General features: G+C 33.6%; 1 protein-coding gene across 3 annotated transcripts in view; it reads left to right on the top strand.

Moving 5' to 3' along the window:
- Positions 1-24,550, top strand: part of LOC118202111 (calcium-binding protein E63-1-like) — a 710,926-nt gene that overhangs the window by 586,508 nt on the left and 99,868 nt on the right. The window lies entirely within an intron of this gene.

Raw genomic sequence — 24,550 nt, 5'->3', positions numbered from 1 at the left:
TCTTCTTCCTCTTTCACTTTCTTCATCTCAGCTGAATCGTCTTAAAGAATTTTGTGAGTCGTCTTTAGGAGGTTTAAAGGGTGAATTGTATTCCTTTAAGTTCAATTTCTTTTGTAAAAGTTCATAATAACGCACTAATTTCTCACGATCGTCATCTGAAGTGTTTAAAATATGCATCATGGCTTTATCCAATTCACTTAACTGTTTATCAGAAATGGTATGCTTTGTCATCATCTCTTCTGGAACTAACACATATTTCTTAGTGAACTCCATTGATTAGTCCTGTAAAAACACTGAGAGCAGCAGGAATCAAAACGTTTAGAAAACCTCCTTTTTGTAAAATTAATTTTCGTTTCTTCACAAGAGAAATCTTACGATTTCCTAATTTTCGTAAAGTTGTTTTATGCTTACAGAGAGACTTCTTTTGTTGCTCTGACAATGGAACGTTTCCTTTGAGTATGTTTAAACTACATTCGCATATAGCTTTTATGCAATTGATATTAATTTTCTTTAATAGCTGTTTCCGTAACTTTAACGGACAAATGTTTAACAGCTGTAACTGTCTTAGCTGTTTCTTGACCAGCGTCATTTTATAAAATGATGATGCATTTTATAAAGCTGTTGTTTTTATTATTTTTTAATAATGTTTCATTTGATAAACATACTGTACTTGGTTAGGTAAAATTTGGGTGCGTAAACGTAATTCTTCCGGAGTTTCACTGCGCAGATCAATGAATAAATAAGAAAAAGGTTTCTTGGTTGCATCTTCATATACTTCTTGAAAAAACTTTAAATGACGCGGAAAGAGCTGTTTTCCTAAATGTACGATTTGACTGACATCTCTTCTGTTTTTACACAAAATCAAATAGTGTGCATTTAAAGTCACTTCACGCATTTCTTTTCCCTTGTGAAAAAAGTTTTGTGTGATAAAAATAACGCTTAAATTTAAATGATGACTTCCTTTTGTAAATAAGTTAGTCAGACGTTTATCATTCCCACACTCGCTCATCAAATCGTCTACGATGAATAATGTGTTGGAACCTAAATATTCTTGATATTTAATTGGTAAACCTTCGACAAAAGTAACATTCGGTATATCATTATACAGAGGTTGGTAAACTCCATAACACCATACTACTTTATCGGGAATCGTTGAAAACATTTCCTCTTTATACTTTAACAGTTCTCGTACAAAATAGGTTTTCCCACATCCAGTGGGTCCCGAAATCACCATTGTGAAAGGATGTTGTAGCTTTGGAAATTCCATATTAAATGAGACAAGACACATAATGTATAAAGTTTAAATGTATTTATTGATAGAAAGAAGATCTTACATGAAATTTCTTGATTACAAAATTATATACTTTAATATCATTAGATATATGTTGAGGTATGAAAGATAACAATATATCATTGAGAGATTGTCCACGACATTTACAATGTAAATAGTAGTATATGCAATATTGACCACATACTGCCGTTACATTAGTTTGGAGAGTCATCGAATTAAAGTCCATCTGTGGAAATCGTTCTGCATACTTGGCTATCGGTCCAGGAAAATAGGATGGGTCATGTCCATAGGAATCGAAAAATTGTAAATGCTGTGGGGATGAAATGTGAAAGGCTAACCAGTGACTACCGCATTCAGATGCACGATCTACATTAGCTATAAAGCAACTTGGATATTTCTTGATATCGATAGGGAGTCGATCACTTGCAAAAACTCTCAGAAATGCTTTTCGTGTCTTTGCATTCTGAGAGAGTGCTCTGTTTATTTCAAGGCTGTCCATTGCTTAATTAGCAAAATCGCATAGTACATGACGAGATTTTGTTATTTCAATCACGTTTTGAAATTCTGCATAGACTAGCACCGAGAGAGTCACAGAGAGAGCTTTAGCAAATTTAATTTCTACTCGCAAATTGCCTTGATGCTGTACACATATCTGGAGTTAAATCGAAAGCATATAACACATGTCCTTTCACAAATTCTTCTCGAGATAAATAGATGCCTTTGTCGCGATTAAATCCAGAAAATAAACTGTGGTAAGCACGCACATAATGATTAGATTCGAAATCAAGGTCCATTGGTTTACATGGAACGGGTTGTCCATCTACATAAATCGATATAAAGTTGACATGATGATGGGCAAACAGAAAAGGATTCATTGAATATTGTCCATTCATTGCAGCATTTTCTACACAAGTAATAATGACTCGCTTGGGCATCAATCCTAAAAATACATTATCTTGCATAAAAGACCAACTTCCCTTAGATACTGAATATGTTTTGCATAATACTCGATCTATAGGGTATTTAGCAGAACTTTTTTCCAACGCTTTTACATGTCCGAGAGAGACTCCAGGGTTTACTTTTACTTTTCTGATAAACAAAGAAGCATGATCCAAGATCACTTTATAATCGGCATCTTTCTCAGTAGAAACTAGACAGAAAGCAGATTTACTACGCACCATTTTAATTTTCACATCAACTAAATTTAACATGAGTCGATTTTGTTGAAAAATGTCACAATGTAATTGTCCTATCAAATCCACACTTTGACTGTTTTTTATAAGTTCACCGCGAGCTTTTAGTCCAGCATCCGCATCTTGAGCTAAGACATCTATTTTATTAGGTGAAGTGTCTTGGAAAAATCCTTCGCAGGTGAGTAAACTTTTCTTTGCATCTTCCCCATAATTCAATAATGTTTCGATGAAGGCTCTATAAGGATAGGTATTTGTCGCTGATGAAATGTTTCTTTCATTTAAACTTACATCTACTTGCGAAAAGAGAGAATGTAAAAATAAATTTACGGGGGCAACCGGTTCTTTGTCCGTTAGATTGGATCCGTCTGCCTTAACTACTTTAACTTTCACGTGTATATAAGAAGCAGCTAGATCAATATAGTCTTCACCACTGCCAGAAATATTAAATTCGATAGGTCCTCCATCTCGTATATTTGCGAGAGGGTGATATTCCACAAACTGTCCTTTTTCTATAGCTGTTTGCGTAGGAGGAATGGTAAATAAATCTAATTCAGATTTGACGCAAACGGGAGAGTCTCGATGAATATACGAAGTCATACTTTTTTTTTTAAGAGAAAATATCCTGTGCTTTCACCTTCTTTGATCGGTGAGAAATGGTACGCTTTTTCCTACGTTTCTGCTTTTTATTAACTCGTCCAGAACCAATCATGTTCTTCACTTTAGTAGCAGCTTTATCTCTTAATATATTTCCGGCTTCTTTCAGTCGACGCTTAGCAGCCTCTTTTACATCTTGTCCTTGTGATACATCATTTAACAAATTCAGTCCACTATGCCATACTTGTTTTCCAATTGCTTTGGCTCCTGATTTAATAAGAGGTACGGCAGCGCGAAAGAAGGATCTGAATAGACCCCCTAATCCGTATCCTCTCTGATAAAGATTACCTTGATAATAATTCAATCCATGTCCTGTTTGTTGTACATAATAATCTTCAAAAGATTTTTGACAACACTGATAAGGTACATACATTATGACAAGTATTTTTGACGGAAATGAAGTTTCACGTATGACCTTCCTCGTTCAAATGGCGTAAATGCTCCCATATGCGTTCTTATATCGATTTCCAAAGTGTCTATCATTTTCCGATTCACAGGTAAATAATGAGGTCTATCAAATAGTGCACTCACCACTTCTCCATCGCAGTTACTCTTACAATTCGAAGAAGAGGAGCTAAAACATCTCCTACGATTTGAGGTTCTACAATATCCGTATATATCATTAATACACGATAATGTGCACAGGGTCGGCTGCAAAAGGACTTTCTACAACAGTTTCGGAACTATCATCTGTAGATGTAATTTCCATAGGTTCAAAACCTAACATTTGGGCTAACCCATCATGTAAAATCACTTTAGCGTTATTTTTCACTTTGATTTTCACTCGTTTTGTTACTGGGTTATAATTAAATATTATTTTGTTTTGATGTTCTTTAATATAAATAGCTTTTAAAATATCAGGTACTGTTTCATAACATCCTGGAGGTAATCTACGACCTAACATTTCACCATCTTTCTCTAAAACAAATCCAATTAAGTTATTGTCTGCATTCACATTGTGCCATGTGTGCGGATATAGCAATTCAACCAAACCAACTTCCCACATACCTTTTAATTCAATGGGAACAGGTAAACGTGTTATAAAATGTGAAATTTTATTTTCGGGGAAATAATTCATAGAGCTATCGCTCGGAAGTGTTACGTAGAAACTCATTTTCATAAATGATTCGGATACAGTATTTTCTCACACTTTATATCGAGAGTAAATTAGAAGCTGGAATCCATTGATTGAATTTGTCGGGATAACCGCGATATTTTACAAAGTATTCTGTCTGATTTTTATGTATACGTTTCTTTAAAATTTTTTCAATGCGATATTCCTCTTTCAGTCTCACTTTCTGCAACTCTTGTGCATAAAACGTTCCTTTTACTGAGTCTCCAAGTAAATCTTTAATTCTATACACAGCTGGATGTTTTTTAACACACTCTGTCACCACAAATAGTTCTTCCGTCCAATTGGTTTCATAGCCTTTTTCGAAGTAAGCTTTAGTTTGGAAACACGTACCACATCTCCTACAGCGAATATACATTTAGAAACGTTAGAAGGATGATTTTCATACAAGGTAAACCATACGTCACTCTCATTTTCTGAATTGACTTCTATGGGAGCTCGCATTATACTTGAATGAAAAGTAGCATTATAACTTTCTATTAATTTGTCCAAGATATCTACATATTTATATGTATTTCGAGTCGTAAAGTATTTCCACATTTTTGTTTTCAAAGTGCGATTAAACCTTTCCACCACGGATGCTTTAGTAGTATTGAATGTACTGAAAAGTTGAACTTGATTTCTTTTTAAAAATTTTATAAACACTTTATTTTTAAATTCGGTGCCCTGATCCGTTTGAAGGAATTTTGGTTTACGTTGACTCATTATTTTTTGAAACGCTTTCACAATATCTTCTCCCCGCTTTTGTTTCAGAGGAATAGCCCATGCATATTTGGATAATATGTCAATACAGGTTAATATATATCGATAACCATCATTATGATCACGTAAATGTGAAACATCCACTAAATCAGCTTGCCATTGTTGATCTATAGAATACACGATTACCCTATTCGTTGGAAATTTTCGGCGAATTGGCTTGTGAAGCGTGTACGCATCTATTCCCTCTAACCATGTTTGAATCTCTTTCCTGGAAACTTTACCTCCTGCAGCACGATGTAAAGCTTCAACACCACCAAAACTTGCAACATGAGCCGGATCCTGATACGATAAATTCATATTCATAACCTATGGAATTATTCTTCATATGGATAATGATAAGTTCCCACTGTCGTTAAGACGTAGCGTAAAATCAATAGGAATTTTATGAAATTCTGTAAAAATATAGATGGATGATAAAATAACACATAAAACAGTGTATAAACACACCGCAACGGTGGCTTCTCCTGGAGCAGGCATAATTGCAATTGATGAGCTGATTCAAATTCCATTTTCTTATATAGGCTTTTTTACCTAAATCTGAATGTATCCCGTCAGCTTAGTGGTTAAAATCTTCAAACTACTCAGCTGGTGAGATATTTTGTTTCACGGTTCGATCCTATATTTTGAATCATAGAACATTTTTTTAATAAAAGAAACTTCTAAAATAGATTATTTTCTTTTTTCGTCCCTAGAGGACGCCATAAGCAATTCCTAAATAGATTATTTTCTTTTTTCGTCCCTAGAGGACGCCATGACTCCGTTGCCAAATTAAAAAAAACTAACTTTAAATGAAAAGCAGGAGGTCTACAACTCAACCAGCAGTCTACGAACACCTCAACTCCACTCGAAACCACGCCTCCTAGTGTGATGACGTTGCCTTTGGCCCCGCCCTCTGTGATGTCATTGACCACGCCCTCAGCTCCTCCTGTCGCAGAACTGTCATTTTCATGCTACTCACGAGTTTGTCTATCGGAAAGGCTATTTTTAAATACTTTTAGCCCAGTATGGCGTTAGCCTAAATGCTGTCGAAACGTGTATGCGTCTGTTACTGAAAAAAATGCCCTTTTGAGTGTAATATAAAATCTGAAAGCTTTCAGATTTCACTTACCCTTTTTTAAAAATATTTTCTGTATTTTCATTATTTTATGAAGCAACATCATTAAAATTTTAGTATACTTTAGTGTTCAAACAGTAGGAAACCTAATAAAACGTCTCACTGAATTGAAACTGTTATACATCTATTTTAAGAAAAATAATAAAGTATAATCGTTTATTGATTTAACTTTAGAAACAACTGGCAGCTTCTTTGGAAAAACGGTATTATATTCACATAAGTATTATATCGGAAGGCCAACATTTTTTGCCATTATCTAACACTTTTAATGAAAATTAAAGAAATAATGTAAAATATTTAAGGTGTGAAATGCTCTTCATGAAATGTCTGTAATACTGTTATTTTAACAATTGTATTGGTTTTTTTTCGGGGGGGGCAGGTTTTAAATAGCTTACGAAGCATGAACAATTTGTTTGTCTACTGTTATTCGTAGGTCATTGCCTCAATTTATATTCAATTCTATTTTCTAGTTTTAATTATAAATATAGAAAAAGAAATAATTTTTTCTAATGCTTAAGATGGGGTATCTCTTAGCTCTTGAAATTAATAGTTTTGCACATGCATATCGCTTAATTGTCTGTTAGAAAAGTGTCGTTCTCCTTCTGAGAGACTGATATCGCTGCAAAAAATAATTCAAGTATTTTCATGATAATAGTTTTTATTTTTAACGACAAACCAAAACAATTTACCAGTATTCAATTATTTAACATGCTATTAATTATTTAAAAAATGAAAACTTTTTGATGCAGAACTAATTAATAAACAGATTACAAATGCAACATTATGACGAAAAGGAACTTTTTTTTTAAATGAAATTTGGTTTGTCTTAGTTCAACACTGCATAATAGCATTTAATCCCACCCTCCTCGAAATTACGATTTAGCATTTGAAATTTTCTTTTATTTTACATATTTTGAGGCGGCCTACCAGTGGCCGAGCGGTAAAAGTCGCTGAACACTGGTAGTTCGGGTCCAGGGTTCGAATCCCGCGAACGGGCTGGCTGCATGAGCGTTTTCGTGGTTTTCCCCATGTGTAACGTGTATACGAGCCAGTTTCCCTTAGAAAGTCCTCCACGAAGGCATCCCTCCCCTTAGGCAGATAGCCCTCGTGTGCTTTGCCATAATTAAATACACCACACCATATTTTGAGGCAGCGAAACGTTTCACCAGTGATTACTGTTAACCCGGGTGCAATTCCAGACGAAACGGCTGGGTGTATAATTAGTTTTCATAATTTACCCTGTGTGTGATGTGAATACGAGCCAGTTTCTCTCAGAAAGTTCTCCATGAAAGCATTTCTATTCTTAGGCAGTAGCTTTTGTTTGTTTACCATATTCAAATAACCTAACCTAGTTTCTCGTGATTTATTTTCGAAATTATTCATTATAAATACTAATATAATTGTGTATACATATATATATGTGATAAAAAGATGAAACTCAAAATTACTAACTTAAATTTGGCTACGTCCCCTTCCTGCGTCACTTGAAAAACTAATGGCATTATGTCATCTACATTACCCTAAGATCTCGTCCAATCGCTGTTCGGAACTTAAACAAAGGATTCGATTGTAACATATAGCCTTTTGTTGAAATACACTCGCACAATTTCCAGTATGAAATATTAGCACTTCATCAATCGCACCGGTGCCAACCTTATTTTCGACACCCCTGTATTCAGTGGAATGTTATGTACATTTGCAGCATATTTTATAATTATAGTGGTCTATATATTATATCAGTATAAAATATAGATTTTCATCATTTTGATTCTGAAACAATTTTTGTGCTGAAACTGCATTGCAATAGCGCTATTATTACGATACACTTCGTGGTATTCAATATGTAAGTATAATTTACAGTTCGCATTGGCTAGCATTACATTTTATAATTGGACTGTATAAAAAATATAATACATTAAATTAATGATAATGGAGTGATTGTGACTAATGTTTCTTTAAATTCATATATCCGAATTAAATTTTCGCAAGCCCAATCTTTCGCCAAGTAATTCCATTTAAGATCGCGAGCCACAGTTTAAGGAATAATGGTGTAAGCTATGAACTCTAACTTAATTGATCCTGCGTTTCCTAAGACTTTTCTATGTACTTTCACCAGAGAGAAGCAAAGAAGAAGAAAAATATGGTAAAGAATGTAGATTTAGTACTACAAATTTTAAGTGAATATGCTAACCACTAAAACTCAAAAGCACTTATAGAATATCTCAGTTCCTTGCTTTTCCCTTTCAGACACTTAAAGGAATAGACTAGAAGAGAAACACGCTAATGTCACAATCAAAATCGTAAAAACAACCTTGTATTTAGCGTAAGTATAATGAAACACTCAATCGATTTCGAGGGTAGCTAAAGGTCCCTCCTCATCAGGAGAAAGAAATCCCTAGAAAGAAGAAAATAAAGGAGAAGGAGTCTCAGAAACACGTGGTCCTTATCAGCACTGCACGTGGTTATAACTGGATTTAACTGGATGGTTATAACTGGATGCGGCCAGTGCAGAGTTGCACTGGCCCCCTACTTTTACTGAGCCAGGCTATCTCAAGCATAAAGAACAAGAAAAATTAGCGAAGTTAAAATAGAGAGCGAGGGGCAAATGCACCTTCTCGCTCAAAATCTGAACTTCAAATAAAATGTTAACTTAAAGGAATACTGGAGGAAGGGGGAAGATGATGGAAATCAATCGGCCAAATCCAGATACTGACGAGCTATTGTCCCCCACGGTTTTAAATTCTACAATCAAATAAAGTGTCAGTAAGCCACTCCGAACTAAATGCCAATTGATTAGCCGGATTAAGGTTTGACCGGACCTTAATTTTAAAGATCGGTTAGATTAGGTTATTTGATTAAGGCAAATCAACTCGAGGGCTATCTGCCTATGGGAAGGGATGCCATCGTGGAGGACTTTTAAAGAGAAACTGGTTCATATGCACTCTTCACATGGGAAAAACCATTAAAACAAACCATGCAGCCAGCCCGTTCTCCGGGATTCGAACCCAGATCGAACTACCAGTGTTCAGCGACTTAACTACTCACCCGCTGGTGGGCACTTTAAAAAACATAGAGTTTGTTTATTTACGAAATGATGAAAAATTTACTTTCGTAAGCCATCGTCGTCATGATCCGTATAGCGGTGGGGCTCCGGTTCGAGTCCCGGAGAAAATATGAATGCCTGTAAGTATACAGTATATATGCGGCATGCAGACGTTCAAAATACACAGCGAGAAAAAATCCTATTGAGTGCTTGATGGCAGAGAAGAGCTGATGGGAGACCCTCAGACCATCCCCTGGAGTGTTCTCCATCAAAACTGTGCCTGATTTAACAGCTAGTGCAGCAGAGCTACACTTGTACGACCATTGGTGAAATCTGGTGTTTCGCGTCACTTCTACCTGTAACATTTCCAAACCATCAGCATAAAATAAAACTTTTTACGAAAGATATTAAAAGGAAAAGAAGGATAATTGTTTGTATTATGTCATTTATAATTTAATGTCTTCATTTCTAATGGCATTTGTTCTTCCATTATTTTCGTGGTGTTCTTTTTTTTTTAAGATGTTAATTGGAGTTAAATAAACAAAAAGTTATTCTCCATATTAAACTGCTTGAAAATATAAGTGAATAGGCAGTGGCATTTTTTTACCGTGGATGTTATCCTCTTTCCCCTATTCGAAGTTGTCTGTATTATAGGTGTGTGTGTTTTTTTAGCAGGAATGACAAACGCTGCTTACGATCCACTGACATTAGCTGTTACTCCAAAGTTAATATAATCTTCTTAGCTCTGCAGAGGTAAAAACCTTTTTGAACTCATACAAAAAAAAAAAAAAAAAAAAAAAAAAAAGGCTTTCTTAATCCTTCTAAAACTTGTTCGCAAAACGCTCGTGTAATAAGAGTAAAAGCTTAAATTAAATAAGGAAACTAAAGAAGCTAAATAAAATTACTTTTTTTTTTTTTCACAGTGGCTTCATAAGATGATCACAAATACGAACTCCTTCAACTACAACTATATCCTAATACCACTGCGTTTGCTAATTAAATTTACATATATTTGGATATCAAGTGACGTAAAAAAAGATTATTAATGTAAAAAACACAGAAAAATAAAATTCAAATGATTGGTTTATTCTCAAATAACTATGATTTATTTTATTTATTAATTCATTTTTCATGACTATTATTTTCATATTAAAAATCAAACTACTTCAGAAAATAAGGTTTGAAATCTAATGGTTTTATTACTTTCCGTTAGTAGTGATACTGTCTTATATTCGACATCAACAAAGTTTATTTTATTTCTATTGTTAGTAACATTTTGCATCTTTAATATTTTAAAGTTAGGTTTCCTGGGCAGCTCCGGCTGAGCAGACGACATTCATAAAATGCAAAAAAGAAATATACATGTGCATACAAGGCACTTGAAGAAGAGTACAATCAAAAAATATATATATACATATAAATACCAACTCATATACAGATATATACACATTTACATACATAAATATTCCGAAACAAATAAAAGTATATATACTGTCACTCATACTGTTTACAAGAAGCATGCCATTGAAGTACGCGTGATCCTTAGTATAAATTAGGTACCACGATACCGAAGGGCCCGGGTTCGAATCCCCGAGAAGGGCATGGATGTAAAAACTGTCTGTCCCTTCATAGGAGGCAATGGTGGCCCATCTGTTAGGTGCCTCCATAATAAAGAGACCACCGATCTGGCCTTAGGAGTCGCCGATGCCGGCATACGCAAGTGCCCGTCGTTAGAAAAAAAAGGACTTCTGGGGAGAGAGGTACGTTGAGACACTGGTGTGCGAAACCTCCGTTAACAGTGCTGAGGAACTCGTACGCATCTTAGAAGCTGTTGGGGGAGTCCGTGACGCACCCGGTATTTTCCAGAAAATCAGATCTTCCATGCGCCGGAGGTGTAAGGCCTGCATCACGGTCCGGGGTCGTAATTCGATGACGTAAAATGTAATTCTTTCTTTGATGACAATTCAAGTTTTCATTTCTTGTTTCTGCTGCACTAAGCATGATAAACAGGTTTTATCACCCTGCTTGTGACCCTAGTTTCATGTTTTGTGTCATTCATCACTGCGGCAGGAAAGCATTTCCGACCATGCACTATTATGTGATTTTCCATCGTTTAGGTGTACTCGTCTTTCCTGAGAGTTGTAATATGAGTTTGTAGCCGCTGTGCTGAAAAAATCAAATGGTACATTTATTAGTTTGGATCTATCTTATATATATATTTCGAAAATAAGCGTCAGAACTTTAAAAAAAAAATAGGTGGAGGGTTACCTTTTTACTGTTACTTTATCTGTTTTATTCCATAGTTTACATTTCTGTGAGTGGTTTCTAAATGAAATCAATCACAAGATTTTTGTCGTATTCCATGCTTTCATGAAAGGTAATAGGAGATAAAATAAATTTCATTTTTCTGTTATTTAGAAACTTTGCTAGAAGTTGATATCTTTGTAAATCGCAATATTTAAATAAGATCAGGTCGATAAGGAAAAACACAAAAAATGAAATTCTTTTCTTTCAATAAAGTATTGATTTTACCTTTAAAACATGAATGACTTATTAGTCTTCTTGAGGAGGAAGCTAAAAAAAAATCATGTCCATCATTTATAACCTCAAGTTATGCTGAGTTGTACTTAAATTGGAAATTTTCTTTTGTGAAGAGATATTCACTTTTAAGGGTTTCGAAAAGAAGTATCTCTGCAGGCAAACAAAATAAAGGAAATTAATTTTATGCACTCGCAAAATAAAATCAAGAGTTGGGGGAATCAGTAACATTTCAAAATCGTTAGAATTAAAATCAGAACGATATTTGCAATTTTACTTTTGTTTGCAACAAATAAACATCAATTTTCTTACTGCTTTTCGCTACAGTATTGATCTTTCTAACTCAAGTGACGGAAAATAAACAAAGAACACATCTTTCTTACAGTTTTGAGATTTCTTTCTATTATTTTCCTTCTAAAACTTCTTTTCTTTTAAAGGAATTTGAGAAGAGGAAGTAGAACGGAAATGCAACTAAGTTGGGGCTGCAAAATGGCAACTTCAGAATATAAGTGGAACGACATCTCATTTCAGATATATCGTTCGACCATAAATTTTTCCGTGTGACAGAGCATTGCATTTCTTATTCTTTTTTTTTTTTTTTTCCCTTCAATGCCTATAAATATTTTTTTTTTTTTTTTTTTTTTTCCATTCAGACCACAAAAAAAGGAATGGTGAAATTTATAGCTAATAATAATAGTTAGCAAAATATAAAGATTTTGCTTTTAACACTGATGAAAAAGGTCATTTTAACTAAGCTGATCCTCCTGCAGAAAAAGTATGGCAGTAAAAAAAAAATTTTGAATACGTTTTTCTGTGAAGGCAGTGAGATTGATTCCTGCGAAGGAAACAAAATATTTTAACTTTGTAACATAAAAATGTAGTTGCATTTTATCACCGATGGTAATATAAAATGCACTAATGTTTCAGTTGAGGAACTCGCTTTTTAGCCCTAGTGTTATGTTCAAAATTTTCAAATTTTATTACCTCATTAAGTTTTATTTAATACACTAAATAGCAAATGAGAAGGCGCCCAACCGGTATAGTGGTTAGCGTCGTTAACAGCCGTGCCGGAAGGGCGGGTTCAAATCCCAGAGAAGGCATGGATGCTTGTAAATGTATAGTGTCCGTGCGGCATGGGGGGCACTGCAAACATGCGGAGAGAGGAAAGTTCTGTCGAGAAGTTGATGGTAGGGGAAGAGAGGCCCTCGGACCCCTTCCTCCTTCATCCCCCCCCGGGTTGCTCTCCATCCAAATTCCGGGCGGAAACTGAGCTAAATTGCACTGTCACCTGTATGGTGCTCGAGGCAGTTGCCAACGACAAGCGTAAACTTACGTTCCTTGCCACAAGGAATTTCGTGGGCTTGTACTGACTTATAGGTCAGACAAGTGAGCATTAGCAGCAGCTTTAAATGAGAATGTACTAAGTACTAAATTACAATGGGAATTGCATTTAAAAAAATATCAGAATTTACGGAATGTTATATAAGTACTGAAGTTAAAGTAAATTATGTAGTTGATATAATGAATCTTCTTTAAGAGGTCTGGTCATTTTTTAGAGACAATTTGGGCCTTTTGTGTATGTGGTAGTTAAATTGGTTTGGAGTATGGAATGGACGTTAAGGAAGATTACAGTCTTTAATGATGATTGATTTTCTTAATGGATTTTTACTATTGAAGACTTCAAAAAAAATTATTGAAATAGAAGTACAATATGTTGAAAATGTTATAGTAATAAAATTGTGAATAACTGACTACAATGACATGTAGACATTGATCACAATAATTACAACAATTGATTACAGTGACATATACACTATCAATAATAAATAAATAAATATATTAAACCAATTTTTCTGAATTACTGTAAGTAAATCACATCTTTAAAAAAGTAAAAAAACTTTCGTGTAAAACGAAAACAAAGTAAATAACTTATTGCGTTATAATTTTTGTTTAGTAATTTCAAAAACAATTTCATCCCCTGATACCTAACATTCGAGACGAACCACCAGCAACATCTTCAGTAATCTTTAGTTGTGCTTCTAAACTTAAAACGTTTATTTTTTTATTCGCAAATATTTTATTTTAGTTTCTAGCGAATATTTTAGTTCTGTTTAGTCATTTAAGATTTATGAAGTCCTTTCCTAATTACATGTAGGTATATGTCGAACTGTAAAATTCGAAATCAACGGCATCGATTGGAATATTATCAGAAAGCAGAATGAATTGTTTTGGGAGCCTTTTCAATATTTATCTATTAAACAATACTATCTACTTTAGGCAGGAAATGAAAACTTTAGTAGAACATGAACCATTATATGAATAGAATCTATGATAAATCTTCGAAAGAAACCTGTTTCGTACTCCAAAACAAGATTATGTGTTAAATTACTCTATGTTCAATACATAGCCATAATGTGCTTTGTGTATTTAAATCAGCAGAGAAGAACAAAACACCCAGAATTAGCGAAAAACTACATTGCTCCCATAACAATAATTTGCTGCTATAATTAAGTGCTGGGAATATTATTTTTCGATTTATAAAGGATTTAGCCGCTTCTTCCCCGAAACAGACTCGTCGTTTTGAAAAATGTCGTCAATAGCTTTGAACGATTTTAATAATTCGAATAATATCAAAAGGTCAATGGCCATTTTAAATACCCAAATATCTGTGTAAAATATATGTTGTATTAGGGATCAAAGCTAGTTCAAAGCTGCTGAAGACACTTCTGAAATCGAAGTAAACCTATTCTTGCATTTGTGATCGTCAGAAACAGAATGAACTTACATTCTGTTACAAGTGCATGGTATTCTGTGTTAGGTCTCAAAGTAATCTAACCAGCATCTAGCACCTCCAGCATCTGCCTTCCTGCAGCTGTAGCGATGAAACTATTGGAAGCAAAGAAATCCGAAAGAGGGGTGCCGTAGGTCTACCTCGTTGTCCCAAGATTTAACATGGGTGTGGTTGTCCAGGTTGTAGTTGGTAATTTGGGGGTGGTAATTTCATTTGTGGTAAGTTGTAGACATAGTTGGTAATTTCTCGTAACAGAACAAAAGTATGTATAAACTATATTATAACAAATAAGTATACTAATATTTACAAAAATGTACGACAATAATTTATGAAATGAAAGCGAATTAAACTTCATCAGACGCAGCGTTAATATAGATTGTGCTTGCTAATAAATATTAAATTAATTCTGTATGTGACATTCATGATATTTTTGTCGGGAGATGTGACTTCTATGATGTCTTGGCTGCCTGAGAAGTTCCAACAAATTGGGCACATAATACCGCTCATTCACCACATTCCACGAGATATGGTCTATGAGTTTTATTGCGAGTTTCTAACCAGTAAAGTTTAATTTCACTTTATTCTGTTCTCGTATGTTTCCGCTGCATGGTTTTAAGTTCATTACAGAAAAGTATGTCTATTAGTAGACGCAAGCAGACGCAAGCATGTTTTGAATTTTAACTGCAAGTTATGCTTGCTCGCTTGGAGTAAATTAGTTGTACTTATTATTTTCTCTATGCGCTTGCGTTGTTTAGAAGCTCTGTGAAGCGGTAAGTAAAATCTTGAAATAACTATAGTAATTAAAAGGCAAAATTAGCGCATTTTAAGCGTCTCTGTAGATCAAGCTGACTTTGAAGTGTTAACAGCTTTTTGCTTTCACGTTCGATGGATCATCTTCAAGACAACCATGATGAAGACTTAAATAGCGTTTTATTAATTTAAACAAATGAATGACCAGTAAAAAAATTCCATAAAAGTGTTGACAGTTAAAAACGTCTTGAAAATTAAATTGATAGGAAACTCTTAATCAAATAAACATATTAAAATTTCAGTTTTAAATATTTAATATATTTATATTTATATATTTAGGTGACATATAAGACATATTTAGACAAGACATGTTTAGGTGGATAAAAAATTCATCGTATACTAAATTATACAGAATAATCAGTAAATTATAACGTATTTTTTTATATTTAAAATATTATTAACAAATTAAACATCATTTTAACTTCCGCCGTTTTTAACTGTCATGTTATGCATTATCATTCAAAATTACGAATCCATAATAATGAAGATGGTATGAATCATATCTTTATTAAAGATATAATTTTGCATTTCCTGCTATTTTAGTAATTACAATCTAAAAGCAAAGTTTCATTTAATTATGGGCTTAAATAATATATACTTTAATAACCAAATATCTGCTCGGTAAGAACTATTTTTCTATGAATAGAAATTATTCATACACATATTTTACTAGATTTTTTTTCCAATGGCGAGCTCTAGCCTTCTATAGCCATTGGCCATTACTAAGGCCAGAAGGTAGCAGTCTTTTCATTATGGATGCACCTAATAGGTGGGCCGCCGTTGCCTCCTATGAAGGAGCGGACAAATTACATTGATGCCTTCTCCAGGATTCGAACCCGGACTCTTCGGTATGGCAGTCAGAGTCATTAACCACTTTCGCGTCTAGGCGGCCATTTTACTGGAATCAGTTTTTTATTTTATATAAATATCTGTATTTCATATTATATTTCGTGTTGTTAAATAATTTATTTTGTTTGATGAACAATATACATATAATAATAGTTTTAGGATATGTTTCAAATGTACAAAAATTAATGAAACACAATCGCGTTTTATTGAGACGGATACGTTTGTTTTTTGCTTCATAACAAACTAAACTTTAGTGTAATATTTGGCATTGCCGAACATAGAGCATAGGCAATAATTTTTGACATTGAGTGACATTTGGATTTAAACGTTAAAGCTGAAAAATGTGTTTCCTAAAAGTATGTGGTGGTAAAGGACATTTAATGGCATTCTAGAAATTGTGGGAAATTTAGTTCTAGCTCCAATCCAATCTTTGGTCAAGGCGTTTTGTGGAAATTCTAAAATCTGAAATGTAAGTCACTCGATAGGTTAAAAATTCCCTTTGAACATAATAATGACAGAGGATTAATCTCATTAATGACGTATAATTTCTATACGTATCTCATTAATATAATTTATTAAAATTCATGTATTTGAATTAAATTTTCTTGACCCCATTTGAAGTCGCGACCCACAGTTGCTTTAATACGGGTTTTCTTTCCTGTGCCAACATCGATACATCCATTTGAAAATATTAAACCCATGCTCTCGAGATTTTGAATTTTATTGTTGTTTCGATTTTTATATCCATAGCCTTTTGTCGATACTTGTAGCACAGGTATGCCAATATATGTGAAGTATTCAAAAACGGTACGATAAGGAAAAGGAGAAAAACTAAGTTTTGCGTCAACAAGCGATTTTCGATACTTTCCCCGCAGTTGGCAAAGGTGCTCTCAAATACGATCGAAATAAATTTCAGAAAAGTAAGAAATAAATTTATAATTTTTATCGATTTTGAATGTACGCATATCATGAGCTTTACTTAAGAAGACATAAAAATAAATATAATACCAGCCGACGGAAACTTTTTTATGCAGTCAAATTTCAAAAAGTTCCATCCTTTCAATAAGAGCTTCTTTCTCTTTTGAAAATTTAAATATTCATTATATTTTGATTTCATCCTTTTCAAGCCATAATAGTTTTCAGTCGGCTGTGCTTGAGTTAAGCGTAATATTTTGCTCTAATGCATTCATTGTTTATAATTTCTATTTAATTTACATTACTTGTTTTCTGCATTTTTTGGTTACTTTTAGCTTCTTAGGCTGTAAGAGATTTTTAACTAAAAATGTAAATTACATGTATAGTCACCAATAGTAATGAGTTATGTGTAACTGGCTTTGTCTCTCTAATACCATTACGTGCCAGTAGTGCGAAAGCAATCTATTTTCTTGCAAATTCCGTTTATACTGTTCAGTATTATTGAAAGACATTAATAATTTTTCATCATTGCCCCCCCCCAAAAAAAAAGTATTTATTCAAAATCAGATTGTGTGGGGGAGGAAGAACAAAAACGAATGTATGTAACACCATGGCCTCAGTTCCGAGACAACTAAAACACTTAATAATAGTAGAGTATATTTATATGCATGATACTTTTATCATCGGTACCGTATTTCTATTGTTAGAATAATAATAGACATAATATTAACTGTATAAATGAATATTCAAGATTAAGAACACTATTATTTATGAAACCCCAATCATTAAATGCTTAATTATTAGTCTAAAGGGGCTTTGTCCCTGAAGGACTATTGTTTTCGTTTTGCGACTTTCCATTGAATCACTATAAATATCCGTTTCACTTTTCAAACTGTTGCCACCAAATGTTAGAGTCCTGCATTATATTTGAAGAAATTAAATAATGAAAAATCTGCATAAATGTATGTAAATTTCTCGCATTGTGATAAGACAACGGTACATAGAGCCATCGAATTTTGAATGACGTAATCCTCCTACGAATATGGGCATGTAGAAGCCCAAATTTGAAATTTGGAATTTATTTTATTGTCGATTTCATATTTTGTAAAAGCTGTAGCGGAAATTCTAAAGAAGATATGCTCATTTTAAAACTATTTTGCGATATTGCTGTTGAACTGAATTTTTATGATTTAAGTGTGAAGAACGTGATATTTAATAAATAAGGGTAACACACAAAATGTTAAAAAAACGCCCCTTTGGGCATAATTTAAAATGCTTTTTAATCTCGTCAAAATGTTTTTTTTAAGTTAACAGCATACCTATTTGAATAATTTAATTTCCTGTACAGTTAAACAGATATATGATTAATCGAACATGAGACTTCGAACAAGGAAGAGATTAGAATTAGAATTCATTTTTAAATATTTTACATTATTTATGCAGTTTAAGTAAGACTGACGCCCTTACAGTTTTTAACTAATTTACCTTTTTCGTAATTCAATCCTTAGGATGCCTTGTAAGTTAATTAAAAAATGTATGAATTTTATTTTCCCATACTGTGTTGGATTAGACTACTTGAATTACTCCAAAGTATAACAAGAATTATCTGCCTAAGGAAAGGGATGCCTCTTTGGGGGATTTTTAAGGGAAACCGGCTTGCATTCACATTAACATGGGGAAAAACGCACCTTGTTCATTCACTGCGATTTGAGCCAGGGTCGAACTACCAGTGTTCAGTGATTTTATCTCTCGGTCCCGAGTAAACGACAGATTATCCATAATATTATATACTTATTGTATTTTAAATCACAGCACATAGCATAATCCTTTTCATATATATGTATCAGCAAATCTTTACTCTGTGTTGAACTGTCAAATGAAGCACTACTAGTTATTTGTAATGAAATCGTAATTTTTTCTGAAAGCTTTAAAAGATTTACGTATTTAAAAGTAGCTTGCTCAGATTTACCCTTAGTGGGTGATATAACAGGGTATATTAAAGCAAGTTAAAAGGTGATGGTACATTTTCAGCTTTTTTACATTTAATTATTATTTAGCCTATTAAGATTAAATTAATTTATAGAAAATAAATTTGTAAAATGTTGCCGTCTTACACAATTTAAATTAACTTTACGTATAATGCCCAAAGCTAAGCTTTCAGACCTTTCGTTAGCAGTTTGCTATCATTTTGTGATTCCTTGCATCACTTTGAACGCTGGTCTATGTAGGAAGAATACGATGGTATCTTCATTTGCCTAAAATACTGAATAATCCTTCAAAGTGCTTCTATATATGCCAGTAAGTTAATATATGCAGGGTGGTAATAGAAACGTTCTCGATGTATGAAACATTAGCAGCCTATCCGCTCAACCAAATTTCAGATATTGTTATTTAAAGTATGCGCTCGAGATTGTGATGATTTAAAACAATAGAGGTCTGAAGGCTACGGTTATAGTGAAAAAATTTGAAATTTTCAAATGACAGCACCCACTTTTTACCTTCGCTAGTACATTAATGCAGATAAACTGAAAAATAATGCCCTGTAATGGCTTTAGAACGATAAACGTATTACGAAAGGTTGCCGACATAAAATATTTGTAAAGCATTTTAAAGGACCAATGATAACGTAAGAGAGCAGAAGGAAAAAACTTATTGAAATTACAAGTTTTCAACGTCTCCCCCTTCTCACACGATAAAGCATTGCATGCGGGAGATTGTTGGCAAAAATGACGAACGTAAAATCGCAGAGGGAAACTGCGTAACTTCACGTTTTATGACGTCTTTGACTTCTGGTCAAATCTGGTGGATTTGATGTGTGCAAACTTAGATTTCAGTAACGCCAGAACCAGAAATCCATCGGAGTGAAGTCGCGGGATCGTGGTAGCAACGAAATTGCAAAGTTACGGGAGATGACTCTATCTTAAAACGTTGTACACGTTAAAAACTTGTGATTTTAATAAGAGTCCCCCCCTCTCATCCCTTGTGTCGTCATTGCTACTGTTAAAAAATTTTATCAACTTTGTAGTTATTCTTCCACGATATTCGTCAACACCGTTTAATTCCTGGTCAAGATAATTTATGTCTATTAATTTTTCTATATAACTGATATCAATTTAGACAGTTTCAATAGTTAGGAAAACAGCAGTTACTGGCAGTCCCTGTTCGGGCGCCATGTTAAAAAAATTTTAATACGAATTAAAATTTCTTAAAAAGTTTATAGCTGTGTTGCGCAGTAAATCGAAGTTCATCATAGAGACAGATACCGACAAGAAGGAAAGAAGGCAGTTCAGGGCAGCCCTATTTAGAAGGTAAGTGAACTTTCACTTATCTATTTAATGATCAAAAAATTTTAATAGTACAAAGTTGATAAAATTTTTTTAACAGCTACTTTACAATGATCTTCTTTTCAAATGTTTTACTCCAGCAATTATTGTCATACATGTATCGTTCCAAAGTGGGTTATAGTTTTTTTAATGTACTAATTAATTTGCGCAAGAAAAAAGTTTGCGTTGCTACCCGAAAGTTTCAAACTTTTTTCGCTCTAGTCGTAATCGTGAGAGCTCTATTGTTTTAAATTATCGCAGTCCTTCAAATAACAATGTCTGAAATTTTATATCGATTGGTTCAGCGGATAGGCCGCTATGTGTTCACATATCGAGGAACTTTCTTATAGCCCTCCTGTATGTGCAATATAACATAGCCATATTTGAATATAAATGAAAATTTAAAATAAAATTTTGAATTATATGTTGAAAATTGATCTAATCAGGTAGTTGATTTACTGGTAGAAGCACTGAATAAATATTCAAAGAACTTCTTTTTATGTATGTAGTTAATATACCTGGACAACATAACATAACCATGTTTGAATATAAAATGAAATTTTCCTCGAATACACCTGGAGATATTAAAAATTAATCTAAAATTAAATAGTTGATTTTTATGACTATCTCCCATTTAAAATGGACTCTCTGCCTAGATAAAAAATACCTGGGCAGTTTTCCGACGAAAATAGGTCTGTCATCGCCAATGTAATCTGGTATGTTATGTTAACTGGCTTTACCCATTCGGTTACTTGTAAGTTTCACATTGCTTTAGCAGTCGATATGTCTAATTATAAAGCAAAATATTCAAAAACCACACGGAAATTGAAAACTAGTGAGTTTCATTTGTACTGATCATTAACTCGTTTAAGTGTTATTTTGACAGGGTTTTACCCTCAATCTCACCTTTATTTTCAACTTAAATTTCAGAATGCAGGAAACGACTATGCATCCATTGAATTCTTATTTTCACCAATGAATATATATTTCTAATACCTCAATAACTTTAAGATGAGCTGAAAAGATGTGTTGCGAATCGCTCCAGGACCCTAAACTTGTGTACATTTTTCAAATCAGTCTAAAAACTGTAATTCGATCGCACACTGCGGAGAATTTTAAGAGCTTCTACTCCTCCACTTTTTGTTTGCATACTTTGCAGATGCTCCAATGCAGTAAATAGTCTCTGTATCCTATTTCTCCCATGTCAGCAGCAATCGATCGTTGCAAAAGAATATGTTCTTTGATTTGGGAATTAAGTATTTATGGTAGGCCTTACTTATTTTAGCTCTCAAGAATTCTTTATATCTATTGTATACGTAATAATCCAAGAATATTTTATCTTCTTGTTTCTCTTTCATGTAAAAAATCTGATGTCGACGCTATATGACTTCCTTGTACGGCCTATTAAATTATACACGTCTTATACGTATTATGTCTCTCAGTTACAAAATTTAACGTAACATAAATAAAAAAAAAAAAAAATTAAAAAATTAAAAAAAAAAAAAAAAAAAAAAACCACTTTTTTTTACATATTTTAATTAATCAAACTCCAATACTTTTTTACGTAGGAGTATGCATTCAATATCATCTATAAAACGACATTTTGCACAAAACTGGTATCGGAATAGAGAGACAGTGGATGTGATAAAGTTATGTATGGTAAAGCCTACAAATGGCTATCTGCCTAAGGGAAGGATAGCTTCGTAAAGGACTCTCTAAGGGAAACTGGCTTGTATTCACGTTACAAACGGGAAACCCGCAAAAAGCAATAATGTAGTCACCCCCATTCGCCCTGGTTTGAACCCGAGTCGAACTACCAATATTCAGCGGTCGTAAGCACTCGGCTACGCAGATCGTCATTCATACTCTGAACATAGACATAAACATTAAATATGGTCTGGTGTACATTTCTCATTGAAAATTTAAATTATTTTCTTGAAAAAAATCTGTATATTTGGAATATACTATTTTTGTTCCCCCCCCCCCGAAAAAAAAAAGGTATGATTTACAGTGTTTAACCTCTGAAGTGAAAGAAAAGAGCAATACACTTTGATAAATGTGTTTCATTTCAATGCAAATCATAGCTTCGTTTTCAGGGAAAGAATTGCAATTCCAAGAGCAGAAAGGAAATGTTGTGGAAATGAGAAATAGAATCATAACACGCTGTACTTAGCTACAAAAGCGTTCGTAATCCAAGAATATTTTTAATTCAAATTATCGTACCACTCGCTCTTCCCTATCGCACTTTTTTCACTGTTTGTGAAACTTCATTTTTTATTAATAATTTTCGCATTTCAACACAATGCACACAACAGTTACAACTTATTTATAAAGTTTATCTAGCGCTGTGTTAATTAACACTCGGTCCTTCTTTCGAGGGTAGGGAAGCCATTAAGTAAGGTTCGTTATTTATTGAAGAAATTCACGCGAGTATCATATTAGCTTATCGCATACCGTATCTCGTGTTTCATTTCTTGCCCATTAAGATCAACTTTTGGATTAAAAAAATAATGCATAATTTATATTAAATTCATTTCTTAAGCGTATGAAATAAATCCCAGGCACAAATCTTTAAGGTGATTGCAGTTGCATCTAATTAGCACTGAACTTTTTTTTCCAGTTTTTATGATTTCTAATAACATAGAAATTTAGACAGAAAAGGTTTCTTCATAATTTTTAGACGGTTTCATTTAGCATGATTTCTTCTCTCTTTGTTTGGGTCAGATCTTGAAATAAATTTTGTCTCCCTTCTTTCGAACCAATTTCTTGACATTTCTCATACATATATTTGCAATTTTTCATAGATTGTAATACAATATTTCTTAAAGAATTTCTCGGTTAGATTTTCGGTATAGATTATTATTACTTTTATTGCTTGTGAATTTCTTCATGCATGCTTGTTTTATTACGAAACTAATCATTATAAATTAGCAAGCTATTAAACCATTCTTTCAGATGATTTATTTTTCGCAGTTTTCCCCCCGATGGCGGACTTTAGTCGTAATTTGATCTTGATTAATTAATACGACACTGTAATGACCGAATACGTTAAATTACAGCATAAATCGATTACTCTTTACACTTAGCCTTAGACTGTTTCTTTTAATATCTCTAAAATACTATTTTTAAAGACATACTAAATGGTTAGAGCATTCATAGATATGGCAATCATTTTCCATTTGTTGTCAATTAAGACACTCAAACAGATTCATAGTCTAGTTATTCAAAACCCTCAGAGCTTGGTTAGTAATTCTCAGCGTGGATGCTGAGAATTACTATAACACTGTAGTCACTGAAGACGTTAACATTGCACACAAGCCGCCCAATCGGGAGAGTGGTAAGCGACGCTGACTGCTGTACCAAATGGCAGGGGTTCGAACTCCGGTTAAGGCATGGAGATTTGTAAATGTATAGTGTCAGTGCGGTATGGGGCACTCTAAATATGCGGCGATTCGAAGGTCCTTTCGAGAGGTTGGTGATAATTGGTCCCTCGGATCCGTCGCCCTTAGGTGCTCTCTTTCAAAATTGGCAGCGGAACCGAGCAAAGTCGTACTGTCACCTGTATGTGGCTCAAGGCTTTTGCCAACGACAGGCACTGTCTTGCGGTCCTCGCCAAGATGAATTTCGTGGGCTTGTTCTGATGTTACTGTCAGACAAGTGAGATAAATCACAACAACAGCATGCATTTCATTCAAAGAATGAAGGAAGAGAATATTGATACTACAACAATATTAGCTTTTAATTAATTTTTCCCATGTTATTGCACTAATTTATTTGATTAAGCAGATTTTGGGGGTTCTGCTATTTTTTAAAAGTTATGTTTGTTAATTTAGTTAATCTTCTGTTGGTGCTACTTTGGTAGACGGTTGCACGGATTTTTGGCGATTTACATTGGCGCAATTGTTGGCGCGGTTTTTACAGTCGTCAGCCATCTTGAAAAATGTTGTTTTTACGTATTTTACGCATAGTAAAGTGTTCGAAACTTTAAAAAAAATAAATATCGTTAAAAATATTGGATTTTTTTTAACGTGTTTTTCAAGATGGTTGGCAAGTGTAAATTAATTACAATTACTAAGAGTATAAAATTCTAAAGTAAGGTTAAATTATTACTTTCATATAATAGAATAAAAACACC

This window comes from Stegodyphus dumicola, chromosome 8, assembly GCF_044657685.1.
Source record: "Stegodyphus dumicola isolate Sdum_Otavi_A_Nest chromosome 8, ASM4465768v1".
Taxonomy (NCBI): Eukaryota; Metazoa; Arthropoda; class Arachnida; order Araneae; family Eresidae; genus Stegodyphus; species Stegodyphus dumicola.
The sequence above is the reverse complement of the archived record's forward strand: the minus strand, read 5'-3'. Positions and strand labels throughout refer to the sequence as shown.